This window comes from Dioscorea cayenensis, chromosome 10, assembly GCF_009730915.1.
Source record: "Dioscorea cayenensis subsp. rotundata cultivar TDr96_F1 chromosome 10, TDr96_F1_v2_PseudoChromosome.rev07_lg8_w22 25.fasta, whole genome shotgun sequence".
Taxonomy (NCBI): Eukaryota; Viridiplantae; Streptophyta; class Magnoliopsida; order Dioscoreales; family Dioscoreaceae; genus Dioscorea; species Dioscorea cayenensis.
The window spans coordinates 15342707-15355394 of record NC_052480.1 but is presented as its reverse complement, the minus strand read 5'-3'; positions in this window follow the sequence as shown (position 1 = coordinate 15355394).

Below are 12688 nucleotides of genomic sequence, written 5' to 3'. Positions count from 1 at the left end.
ACATGTCCCGGAGGAGAGATTAGATAACCTCAACCTCGCACTGGAATAGAGATGCAATAAGCTCTAGGGATTCCAAGTGATAAATCTCTTCCTAATTATAGACCTAACCCTTTGGTCCAGGTGGAAGGTCCTTAACCACGATTAAGCCCTAGATACTAAGATCAACTCAATGCTTCACTCCGTTGCACGCGCAACTAAGCCCCAGCGGAGGGTCATCCCTTAGACCATTCACTCTATTATGGCAGCAAAGAACTCGAGGAACAGAGGTAGAATCTATCACGCCGGAGGGGAAAGGGGACGCTCCTGTACCTCTCGACTCACCCTCTCAACCCTCTCCAACCTAACTTTGTCTAACGCTCGTGGTGTGTCACTCACTCACAAGGTTACCAACAAGAACACTCAACCCTAGTGTCACTCTAGGGAAAATGTTCATACAATCAAACATTCAAGGTTGGAACTCACAACAAACATCAATTAATTGAAAGCATAATAAAGAGATTCAATGAAACAAATACATCCTAGGGTTCACAAATACCCAAGTACCCACTAGGGGTTTAGCTCTCCATGGAGCTAAGTACAATAAAAAAAATAGAATGTAAAAGCAATGAATCCATAGAGAAACCCCCTCGATAGTCGTGTCGATGGTCTTGTGGAATGTTCTCTACTCGTCGTCCAAGGATTCCCTTGTCCGGTATAGGATATGCATCGACGGAAGCTCCCCTACCAACCTTCTTCCAAAGGAATGACAATGTCGGAGCCGTAGAACCTCTCCAAAACCCTAGCCAATACCTCTCAAAACCCTAGCCGAAACCCTCTCTAAAGTTGGGGAAAAGATGGAGAAAAGAATGCTGAAATCGGGGCTGAATCGGCTTTAAATAGGGCTGGAATCGGGAATCCACACGCCCCTGTGGAATTTCCTCACGGGCGTGGGTAATTTCCACACGCCCGTGTGGATTCTCTGAAATTGTCATTTTCGGCTGGCTGTGAACAGTACCTGCTACAGTGTTTGATACAGTACCTGCTACAGTACTCTGCCAAAAAAATACTCCCGAATCCATTTTTTATCGAGATAACATAAACGGGCACACGTTTATACCGTGGATCACTTTGTTTCTTCAATGACGGATAAGTTGATGGAAATCTTGTTCTATGTGCATAAGTCGGAGTGCTTGACTGTAATTGCCCTTGTGCCCCTCCAAATGGTTTTGCAAACTCAAATACAGAGAGGCTAGCACACACTCTAGCATCTCGCACCCGACTTATATCTTCGCGTTTGAACTTTAGCAAGATTTCCTCCAAAATCGGTGCATTCTGATCCACATTGTCTTCTTTTCTTCATAATTGGTTTCACAACCCTACCTACATAAAAGTAACATAAAAACACACATATTAGTGTATAAACCCGAGAAAAGTAATGCTCACCATAAGGAAAGAATGATTCACATTCATATTACACAAGCACTTATCAAACTCCCCCACACTTAAGCTTTTGCTTGTCCTCAAGCAAAAATTAAACATTCTGTGCATAGATGAAGGAAATATTGGAAGTGCTTGGCCTTAGGTTCACCAAAGTGTATAGAGAGAACATTCTACAAGTAAGGGAAATTTCAACATTAAATATAAAAAGTCAAAGCTCTAGCTAAAAACTTGAATAAAAAAGGACAACAAACCCGAAATCGTGTATGTGTGTGAACTCACTCAAAACAACCTAAGGTATACTCCTCAAAGTTCTAAGTACAAGGGACTTATTTATCTACAAAAGTGACAACAATTTCAAAGATGGTAGTAGCTTTATACATCCTCTAAGGTAGCTCTTTCCAAAGCGGCCGCTAAGGTGGCTTTCACACTTTCGAGGCGGTAGCTCTTTCTACCGGGGTGGTAGCTTTCACTCATCCTATGAGATAGCTCTTTCTCTCATTAGGGCATAGCTAGTATCCGACTTATGAGAGTAGCTTCATACTTCATAGGTGGTAGCTCTTTCCACCCAACGAGCACAAATAAACAATAAAACTATTTTGTTCTTTCTTTCTTTTCATTTTCCATTTTTTTTTTTACACAAAACACAACTATAATTAGTCCCTTTAACATCGAACATGAGTTTCCAAAAGAGTTTAAAGAGTGAGTAGTGCAACAAATGTCAATTGGGTAAAAATTCCTAGAAATTCAAGCAAGAACTAGAGCATGAAAAACATTCAATGTTAAAAAAATTCTCCTAAACTCAAGAATACAATCATTGCAATCGAGGGTGAACCGCCATTGGCTATTTGAGCATGTATAACAATCAAAACTAATATAAAAAGATATGTGCACTAGATTCAGCCCCCACACACACACACTTAAGTTGTACATTGTCCCCAATGTACACATGCAAAGCTCACTCATAATGTATATCAATGAAGAATATATGTGGGAGAAGCAATCAAAACAATACTCCCCTGACTCCTAGTATCCCGTTTGATGGAGCTAAGTCCTTGGGAGTAATGTTCCGACGGGTTGTGAAGCTCACACGGGCAAGTGTCGAAGCACCTTGGCCGTGCCCATGACAGAGTCTCAATTCCCATGATGACAAGACCATCTGCACGCATACACGAGGGGGTTCAGTGAAGCTCAATAAAACAAAAACAACTCGAGTATACAAAAGATAGACCAATGAATACAACTCGAGACAACAAAATGAAAATAAACTCAGAAGGAAAATCCTTTATAAGTATACAAATCCAAAATAAAATGCAGAAAATAAAATACGAAAAATAAGAACAAAGAAGGTAAAGACGCCTCAAGTGTCGGTGTCAATAGCTAGTACATCTGTTTCCGCTGCTGGTGAAGATGACGCTGGTGCTGCAAAATAAATGGAGATTGGCAAAGAAAAGAGAAAGAGAAGCTTACCGACAAAATGAGAATGAAAGACTAGAAAACAGCCGGAAAACTCAATTAACAACCCTCTAAAACGACGGTGAGAGGTCAGGAGAGAGCAAGGATGTGTTCTCAAAATGTTTGAGGGTGAAAAGATGAAGAAACCCGAAAAGATTTTAAAGAAAACCTGCGGTTCTAGCATTTCTGTACATCCGCACGGGCGTGTGGAAATTACCCACGCCCATGTGCCCGACCCACAGGGGCAGACACACGTCCCTGTGGACTCTCCATGCAATCGAGAAAATTCTATAAGTAAGACCCACACCCATGTGAAAATTCCATACGGGCATGGACATTCACAGGCCCAACTCACAGGGGCAAACGCACGCCCCTGTGTCTTCTTGGTATGGAGAGAGCTCCTCTGCAGAGATTCGCACGTTCGTGCGGAAATTACCCACGCCCGTGCGATTTTCACAAGGTCACCCACAGGGGCGAGTTCACGCCCCTGTGTGCTCTCGGGATAATCTGCCACACTCTGCAGGAATTCACACGCCCGTATGGAAATTACCCACGGGTGTGCGAAAATCGCATGGTCGTTCACAGGGACAGCCGCACACCCCTGTGCCTTCTCTGGATGAGCTCACAATACAAATCCACGGGCGTACGAAAATTCCACACGGCCGTGCGTTTTCTCTGGATGCCTTAGAAAATTCTACAGGCTCTGCAGAAAATTTCTAAACATGTTTACACACCAGATCCTGCCCTAATATGCAAGTTTTACCAGTGAAAAACATGAGAAATAGCTCAAACGACCAAAACTTCACCAAAACAAATGAAAGCACAAGATAACACCAACGGTGCACAAGAAAAGCATAGCAATGGCATATAAGAATCAAAACACCAACACTCAAGCTCTTATTCATGCAAGCACTAAACTAGACACTAGAAAACAGTAAATACTTGGGTTGCCTCCCAAGAAGCGCTTGTTTTACGTCACTAAGCTTGACGTACCTCTTCTTTACCTTATGGAGACTTGAAAAGAGTATGTTCCTCCCGACTAGACATTGCATAGCTACTTTCCTTAAACCAAAAATTTGCTTGCCGGGGTGGAATATTTGTTGGAGAGTCCAACCATCTTACCTTTGGCCTCCAAGGAAACAATTTGGGTTGGGAATTGTCCAAGCTTAGCACAGGTGGGTCATTGGATGGCTTCAATCTCCTACTCACGTCTTCTTCCAAACCCAAAATCTCTTTCTTGCAATTTATGAATTGGTCAATCTCAAAGAGAGATGCGTGTTCCATTACCTTAGGGGTTGCTTCTTCTTCAATTTCAACTTGGAAGCAATTTGTCTTCGCCAACTCTCCTTGCATCATTTCTTGCTCACAAACATACTGTCTACTCAAATAATCATCGCATTGAATGAACAGTTCTTCATGTATCCTCTCAATCTCGAGAACATCATACTCATTCTGCCCCACTTCTTCATTGTCATTCACTACCACATCTTCTCTATAAGGAACTTGACTTGCTTGCTCAAATACTTGTTGTTCCTTGGAGAGTGTGTCAAGTATCCCTCCTAATTGATGCTCAAGGTTTTTATAGGAGGCTTCATGACATCTTCGTGTGGTCTCCATATTTTGGATGCAGACATCGGATGCTTCAATAAAGTTAGCAAATACTCTTTGTAACTGAAGTGCATCCTCTTCGAGTATTTCATCCTTGTGACATTCCTCTTGAGGTGCCTCCCAATGTTATCCACCATTATTCCATAATAAGTTTGGGTAGCCCACTTCAATTGGATGATATGCGTTGTAACATGGAATGCTTTGTTATCGTGAAGTCACAATTCTATCAATTTTTTTTCTGAGAGCTTCGACTTGAAAATAAAGAGCAACGAGTGGATCAATCATCATTTAAGATTCTTGCAAGAAAAAGTAAGATGCGACAAAAGAAAACAAAAGAAAATGATGGAAGAATAAGAAAGTGTGAAATAGAATAAATGGTAAATAGCTAAGAAAACAAAGTGCAAAGTATCACTAAACGCCTACTCCACGGCAACGGCGCCAAAAACATGACAAGATCCCGTTGCGTATATCCCGCAAGTGCACGGGTTTGTCGAAGTAATAATCCCGGATGAGCGGGTATCGAATCCACAGAGAGTAGGGAATAAAAACACTTAATCCGCTTCTTAGCTATGTGAAAGATCAGTAGTGGTAAGTGTGACAATGATTCAATTATCAAAAGTAAAAACAACAAGCAAGAGAGCATGAGTAAAGGAGGAGGTAAGGCAATCGATAAAGATGGGGGTACTCGGATAATGCTCTGCTTAAGACAATTGTTTCAAGTGCAAGAACCCTCCATTATGCTTCCTAATCAATGCAATGGTCAGTCGTGGAAATCCTTAAATACATATTCCCAAATCTAAGGTCAACTATGCCCAACTCTATACATGTCCCGGAGGAGAGATTAGATAACCTCAACCTCGCACTGGAATAGAGATGCAATAAGCTCTAGGGATTCCAAGTGATAAATCTCTTCCTAATTATAGACCTAACCCTTTGGTCCAGGTGGAAGGTCCTTAACCACGATTAAGCCCTAGATACTAAGATCAACTCAATGCTTCACTCCGTTGCACGCGCAACTAAGCCCCAGGGAGAGTCATCCCTTAGACCATTCACTCTATTATGGCCGCAAAGAACTCGAGGAACAGAGGTAGAATCTATCACGCCGGAGGGGAAAGGGGACACTCCTGTACCTCTCGACTCACCCTCTCAACCCTCTCCAACCTAACTTTGTCTAACGCTCGTGGTGTGTCACTCACTCACAAGGTTACCAACAAGAACTCTCAACCCTAGTGTCACTTTAGGGGAAATGTTCATACAATCAAACATTCAAGGTTGGAACTCACAACAAACATCAATTAATTGAAAGCATAATAAAGAGATTCAATGAAACAAATACATCCTAGGGTTCACAAATACCCAAGTACCCACTAGGGGTTTAGCTCTCCATGGAGCTAAGTACAAAAAAAAAAAAGAATGTAAAAGCAATGAATCCATAGAGAAACCCTCTCGATAGTCGTGTCGATGGTCTTGTGGAAAGTTCTCTACTCGTCGTCCAAGGATTCCCTTGTTCGGTATAGGATATGCATCGACGGAAGCTCCCCTACCAACCTTCTTCCAAAGGAATGACAATGTCGGAGCCGTAGAACCTCTCCAAAACCCTAGCCAATACCTCTCAAAACCCTAGCCGAAACCCTCTCTAAAGTTGGGGAAAAGATGGAGAAAAGAATGCTGAAATCGGGGCTGAATCGGCTTTAAATAGGGCTGGAATCGGGAATCCACACACCCCTGTGGAATTTCCGCACGGGCGTGGGTAATTTCCACACGCCCATGTGGATTCTTTGAAACTATCATTTTCGGCTGGTTGTGAACAGTAACTGCCAAAAATGGTTGTGCATAAGTCAGAGTGCTTGAGTGTGACGGATAAACGGGCACATGTTTATGCCGTGGATCGCTTTGCTTCTTCAATGACGTATAAGTTGATGGAAATCTTGTTCTATGTGCATAAGTCGGAGTGCTTTAGTGTGACTGCCCTTGTGCTCCTCCAAATGGTTGTGCTAAATCAAATACGGGGAGGTTGGCACACACTCTAGCATCTCGCACCCGACTTATATCTTCGCGTTTGAATTTTAGCAAGATTTCCTACAAAATCGGTGCATTGTGATCCACATTGGCTTCTTTCCTTCATAATTGGTTTCACAACCCTACCTACATAAAAGTAACATAAAAACACACATATTAATGTAAAAACCCGAGAAAAGTAATGCTCAGCATAAGGAAAGAATGTTTCGCGTTCATATCACAGAAGCACTTATCACCTGCAACAAGGCAATCAACGCAAAAGATGAATAAACAATATTAACAAAAGGGAGACCACAAGGAAATTTAAAAATCAAAAACATTAAAGGCAAAGGTTCATAATCTAGGGCACTGAAAGATGCTTAACCTCTCATAGTATTACAAACACATGAAAGACTAAAGAAAACAAAAGAGAAGAAATCCATGAAAACCCCTTTTTGCTTCCCAAACAACTCCATCAGTGCTTCGATGAAGTCTCGTTAACGTTGCTTTGCTCTACTCAGTGTCCAAGCACCTCAAATCTACCTCCAATCCATGGAAGATGAAGTCTAGCATACGGCTGCAAGAAGCTCTATAAGAAACGCCAGCAAAAAGTCCCCTTCAAAACCTAACTTTGGGGCTTAAAAAGGCATTCTTGAGGCAAACACGCCTGTGCTCTTGGATATGCTCTTGACCGTGCTCTTTCAAGCACCTTGGGATCAGTTTTCGGCAAGAAATAATCAAAAACTTGTAAATTACATAGTGTGCTTCTGCCCGTGTTTGCTACAATAACCATGCTATAGTACAAGTACTTTGATTGGGGAGGATTTTCCAATAAAATATGAGGGCATAAGCATGGGCATGCTTTAGCCCGTGCTTACCTAGCATGACCATTCTAGGGGCACCAAAACCATGCTTTTCATGTGCTAAAAACTCTTGTAAAGTGTAGGGTCAAAAGCAGGGGAGTGTTTTCGCCTGTGCTTTCACTATAATTCACATTTCAACTTTCTTTACACTGGATTTTTCCCTAAACTCAATTTTTTGTCCCAAGAGCTAATTTCCTACACAATTAAATATAAATACCCAAAGTAGCATCGATGTACACTAAAATATGTGTTAAAAGACAAGTTAATCATGCAATAGGGTATGCAAAATGTCTATATAAAATGCACTCATTAGGTTTCATCGTCGTTTTTTTTGTTTGGTGCATGAATTTCCTTATCATCTTGGTGCATTTGTGTTTAACCATGTCAATGAGCATGTTTAGGGTGGATTTCATGTGTTATTTGGAGAATTTAGTTTCATTTGGTTAGGTTTGTGTTTTTCCTGAAATTTCTGCATTTTGATTCATGATAGAGTTGTTTTTTGGTGTTTACTGTGCTTTGGCTTGTTTTTATGAAGCTTTTAATGAGTCCATGGCCATTGCAATTTGATTCTTTTCATTTCCATGGCCATGGGAACCATTTTTCTTGGTTTTTAGAAGAGTGCACGGCCATGGGAAGTTGGAATTTTCTTCCCATGGCAGTGGGTTTTTCAATTGTTGATTTTTTCTTGAAGGGGCTGTAGGGCCCATAGTTATGGGAAAAATCCCATGGCCGTGGGTTTTCTGAATTGGTTTTTCCTGAAGAGCCTGTAAGGCCCAGGACCATGGGAAGTGGGGATTTTATTTTCCCACCACCATGGGTCTTTATTTTGTGGATTTTAAGCCATGAGCAGAAGAGTCCACGGCCATGGGTTACTTTCCATGCACATGGGTTTCTTTTTTATGGCCTTTTGATCATTCTCTTACTGTGGACTCCCCTTTGCATGACACTTGGCCATCTCCACACTTGTTTGAGAGCCCGATGGCCATGGGTTTTAGATCCATGGCTATGGGATGATAGTTTTAGCCAAGTTCTAAGGTTCTTTCTCTTCTTCTTCAACTCTCTTTGTCTTTAAACCTCAAGCACACCTCTCACACACTTTGGCTTCTAAAAATCAATTTCTCCATCTTTCCAAGGATTTTAAAAGCATCTTCCGGCATTTGCACTTTCACTTTAACATAAGCTTCGTCGATGAGATTTCTTTCTTCGGTATGCTCATGTTTCTTCTCTTGTGATTTGTTTTTGATTCTTGCATTAAATTATGTTTCCATGGGTTCTTTCATGTTTTCTTAAATTTTCTTAGCTATGGAGCTAGAAAAATCACTTATTGCACCATGCATAATTTCACCAACAGAAATTTTTTTCTTGATGTGCTTCCTCTCATGCATTTGTTTATGTTCTTATTATGTTATTTTATTTTTATTTTGTGTGTTTAATTTTCTTTCTTTGAGATTCAATTGAACTCTCTTCATAGCCGAGCATAAGGTGAGTAAGACTTCTTGTTCCACATATACTTTCATAGCCTTGCTTTCCATAATTATTTGACTTCTACTCGTGAGAAGTGATATACGCCTCTAATTGGTAGCCATCATGTGTGCTCTCCATAGTTGTAGCTACTTGTCAATATCTCTAGTGTAAGTATGGTGTTAATATTATCATTGTGCGTTAAGAGCTAATGAGGCTCATGTCATTTGAGCATGGTAACCTTAACATGAAGTCTGGCTTTGCTTGGACACTTTTCAAAGTTAGGAACTCTAGATTGATAAAGCCTTTGCCTAAATAATAATGATTAAAGATCTGGTGAAGCATGTGGACATATTGTTAATTCTTGCTAAGAGACCTGATTTACTTTTCATCATTGATAGTGATCCTTACTACATGGCATTTTGCTAAACATTCCAATAAATCAAACTGGATCCCTTGGATGTCTTGATTCTTCCATTTCATTAAATTAAATGGTCCTTGAAGAATAGCAAAGCCTTCTGAGAAGCATTTAAAAAAAGTATATTTCATAGATATATTTTGTACACTTTCATGCATTTTTTGTAACATCGCTGCCTGCTTATGTGTTTTTTGAATTAATTTTATTTCAAGACATCAGAAGACACTTTAGAGTTTAGAGAAGTATTTTGGAGGACAAATCATTCATGTTTGAAGTTCATTCAAGTGTTTCTAAAGTAATTTATTGTAGCAATGAACCGTGCAGCCTCTATGTGGCAGCATGGAGGCCCACACAACCCAGTATGGGGGCCATGGGGCCACTGTGTGCCCACACAACACCCACATAGCCTGGCTTGTGGTCCATGTGTCCCCCATGCACCTAGTTAGTGATTTTGAGCCTAAATTCAAGTCCCGTGCCTTCTTCATGCTACTGGATTGTTACCTACATACCTAGGAAAGTATAGAAGACAAACTTAGGGTTTCAAAAAATGAAAATCTTGGCCGCTACATGACTCCACACACTCTTAATGCCAAAACTCATTTTAGGAAGTCGATTCAAGTGAGAACAAAGTGAGAAGAGGATGGAACTCAAGGGGAACATCAAAGAGCTCAACGGTGTGGATTTGAAAGTTCTCGTTACCACAATTTGTCCGGGAATAGGGAGATTACTATACACTTTCATTGCATTAGCGTGTATCTTGTATTCTCTTCCTATTTGATGTTGAACTAAATTCCTAATCCCACCAGGCTATGGTGAACCTTGGAAAAATAGCTTATATGAATTATTACTTGATTTTATATTGATTGTTGGCTTGAAATTTCTTTGATTTTAATTTATTGTTCTTCATGTTCAATCTACAATTTATGGATTCCATAGATTTGATTTTGGGTGATACGCATAGAGTGAGATTCTTGCATGTATTAGATCATTGATAAGTGCCTAATTATATATTGTTTCTTATATGTATTTTTATACTTAGAATGCAATTTCATAGAATTGATGCTTGTTTTGTGCTTAATATTTTGTTATTTGCTTTATAGGGCATGACGAATCCATGGGAAAATAGAGGACATGATTTGGGTAAAAAAAAAAAAGTGAAGTTGGAGGTGAGGTACTGTAGCGTTCACTGCAATAAATCACTGTAGCACTTAGGAGAAGAAAGCCTAGAAAGTCTTGGGAAAGCCCATGTGGCCTCCATATCCTGCATGGCACCCATATGGATTTGTGCGAAAATGAAGCAAATTTGGAGGTATAGTACTGTAGCAGGATTACTGTAAAAATCGTAGAGAAGAATACAAGAAAGTTTCGGGAAAACCCATGCAGCCTCCATACGGCTAGTATGGCACCTGTATGGATTGGGAAAAAAATCCAAATTGCTTGCTGTACGGCCCCTATATGGCCCCCATATGGCCGGTATGGCCTTGTGGGGGGATATAAATAGCTATTTTTAGTGCAGGGAAAGAAGAGCTTCTTCTTTGCCTTTTGGACCTCTGCCACCACACGATCTTGAGGCCTTCTAGCGATCTTTTGGCCATGATCTTTGGGGAAACTAGCACATATTTTCACCAAGAGGGAGAGGAACAAAGGAGAAGGAGTAGGAGTGAAGCCGTAAGCCATCAATAGAGTCATTTGTGGAGAGATCCACCTGCATCCTCGGAGATCCTTCAATCTTCATCCATTCAAAGAGATCGTGACTTTAGAGGGAGTTTTCATGCTTATTTATTGTATTTCTCTTCCTTGTTTGTTGATAAGTGTCTAAATGGATGTATTTTATACTAATAATTCTTGAACTATTCATATACATTTTGTTGAATTGATGTTCTTTTTGTGTTTAAATTGGTTTTATTTGTGTGATAGGACTAAAAAAAACCATGGTGAGCTCAAGAATGCATTTGGGAAGAAATCAACATAAAAAACAGTGTCTTAGGGCTCTAGGCACTATACCGAATATTGTAGGAGAATCACTGTTTCCAACTGCAAGAGCTTGGCAGCATGGAGGCCATAAGGCTTGGGGAAAAAGTGGTTTTAAAGAGATCTAGGGCATTAACGAAGGGTATTTTGGTCATCCTTTCTCCACTATTAGATCTAGGGCTTCAAGTCTACCGGAGAAGGAAATTTGAAGGGAAAATCCAAGGGAGAAGAAGATCACACTCAAGGGAGAACATCTAGGAGTTTGCCGGTATGGATCCGACAAGTTTCCATCACCACATTCTAGTAACCACATGTAAGCCAGTTTGTCTATGATTTTGCTCATACTTGATGAGCGCATTTTATATAGACAATTTCATATACATTATTGTATGAAGTGCTAGTCTTTTTGCATTCTTTTATTATAAATCGATGCTACTTGGGGGTATATTTGTTAAATGATACAGATAATTAGGTCTTGGATTGAAATGAATGAATATAGATGAATTTTACCATAGTATGGAGTCGGAATGCACTTTTTAGGACAAGCATGGTTGGGAAGCACACATGAGGAAGCACACCCATGCTTGTAAGCATCGGCATGCTGATGCACGTGCACTTTACTGGAATTTGAGAAAACTATAGAGCACGGTTTCACTACTCCTAGCACCATCGTACTTGGAAGCAAGGTCAAGAAGCACGGGCGTTCTTATGCCCATGCACTTTACTGGGATTTACACAAAGAATAGGGCATGACAGCAGGGCTCCAAGATCTAGCGTGCTCTTGAAGTATTAGCAACAAGCATGGATATGCTTAAACCCATGCACTTTTTAGGTTGGGCTACAATTGCGCATAGAACAAATTCCAAGACACCCAAGAAAAGTAAGTTCAAGAGCACGAGTGTGCTTACATCGGAAATGGTGTTTTTAAGGGCATGACAGCAGGGCTCCAAGATCCTTGACTTGTGATGTATTGATTTAGTTGCTTTGATTATTGAGTTGCCATGTGGTCTCCCTTTTGTCATCTTGTTTGCTCATCTCTATGTTAATTTCCTTGATGTTGTAAGTTGCAAAACTCGATGTGGGAATTGCTACTAGTTCCTTGAGCATTGATTTGGAGTGCATGTTCCCTATAGTTGTAATTGCAGTTAAGAAGCATGTTAACCTTAGTTGTGCACCCACTGTCTAGATGTGAATGAATGATTCATTTAGCAAGGGCACATATCAGGGAAAGGGTTGAGTCCACTCGGAGCCTTGAGTGAGGTCATGCATTATCAAACAATTCGTAGGTGGTCACCACAGTCCAAGGAGATATACATGTAATTATTGCCTAGTCAATACATTTATCAAGGGGATTAATCCGGGGCACTGCCTTTTTCACTGCTGTCTTTATTACCCAAACCCTGTCTCTTTTTTCTTTCTCTTTCCATATTTCTTTAATTGTCATAAACTAGTTTCAACAATTTTCTTGAGTTGGCTAGATATTAGAAATAGAAAAAGT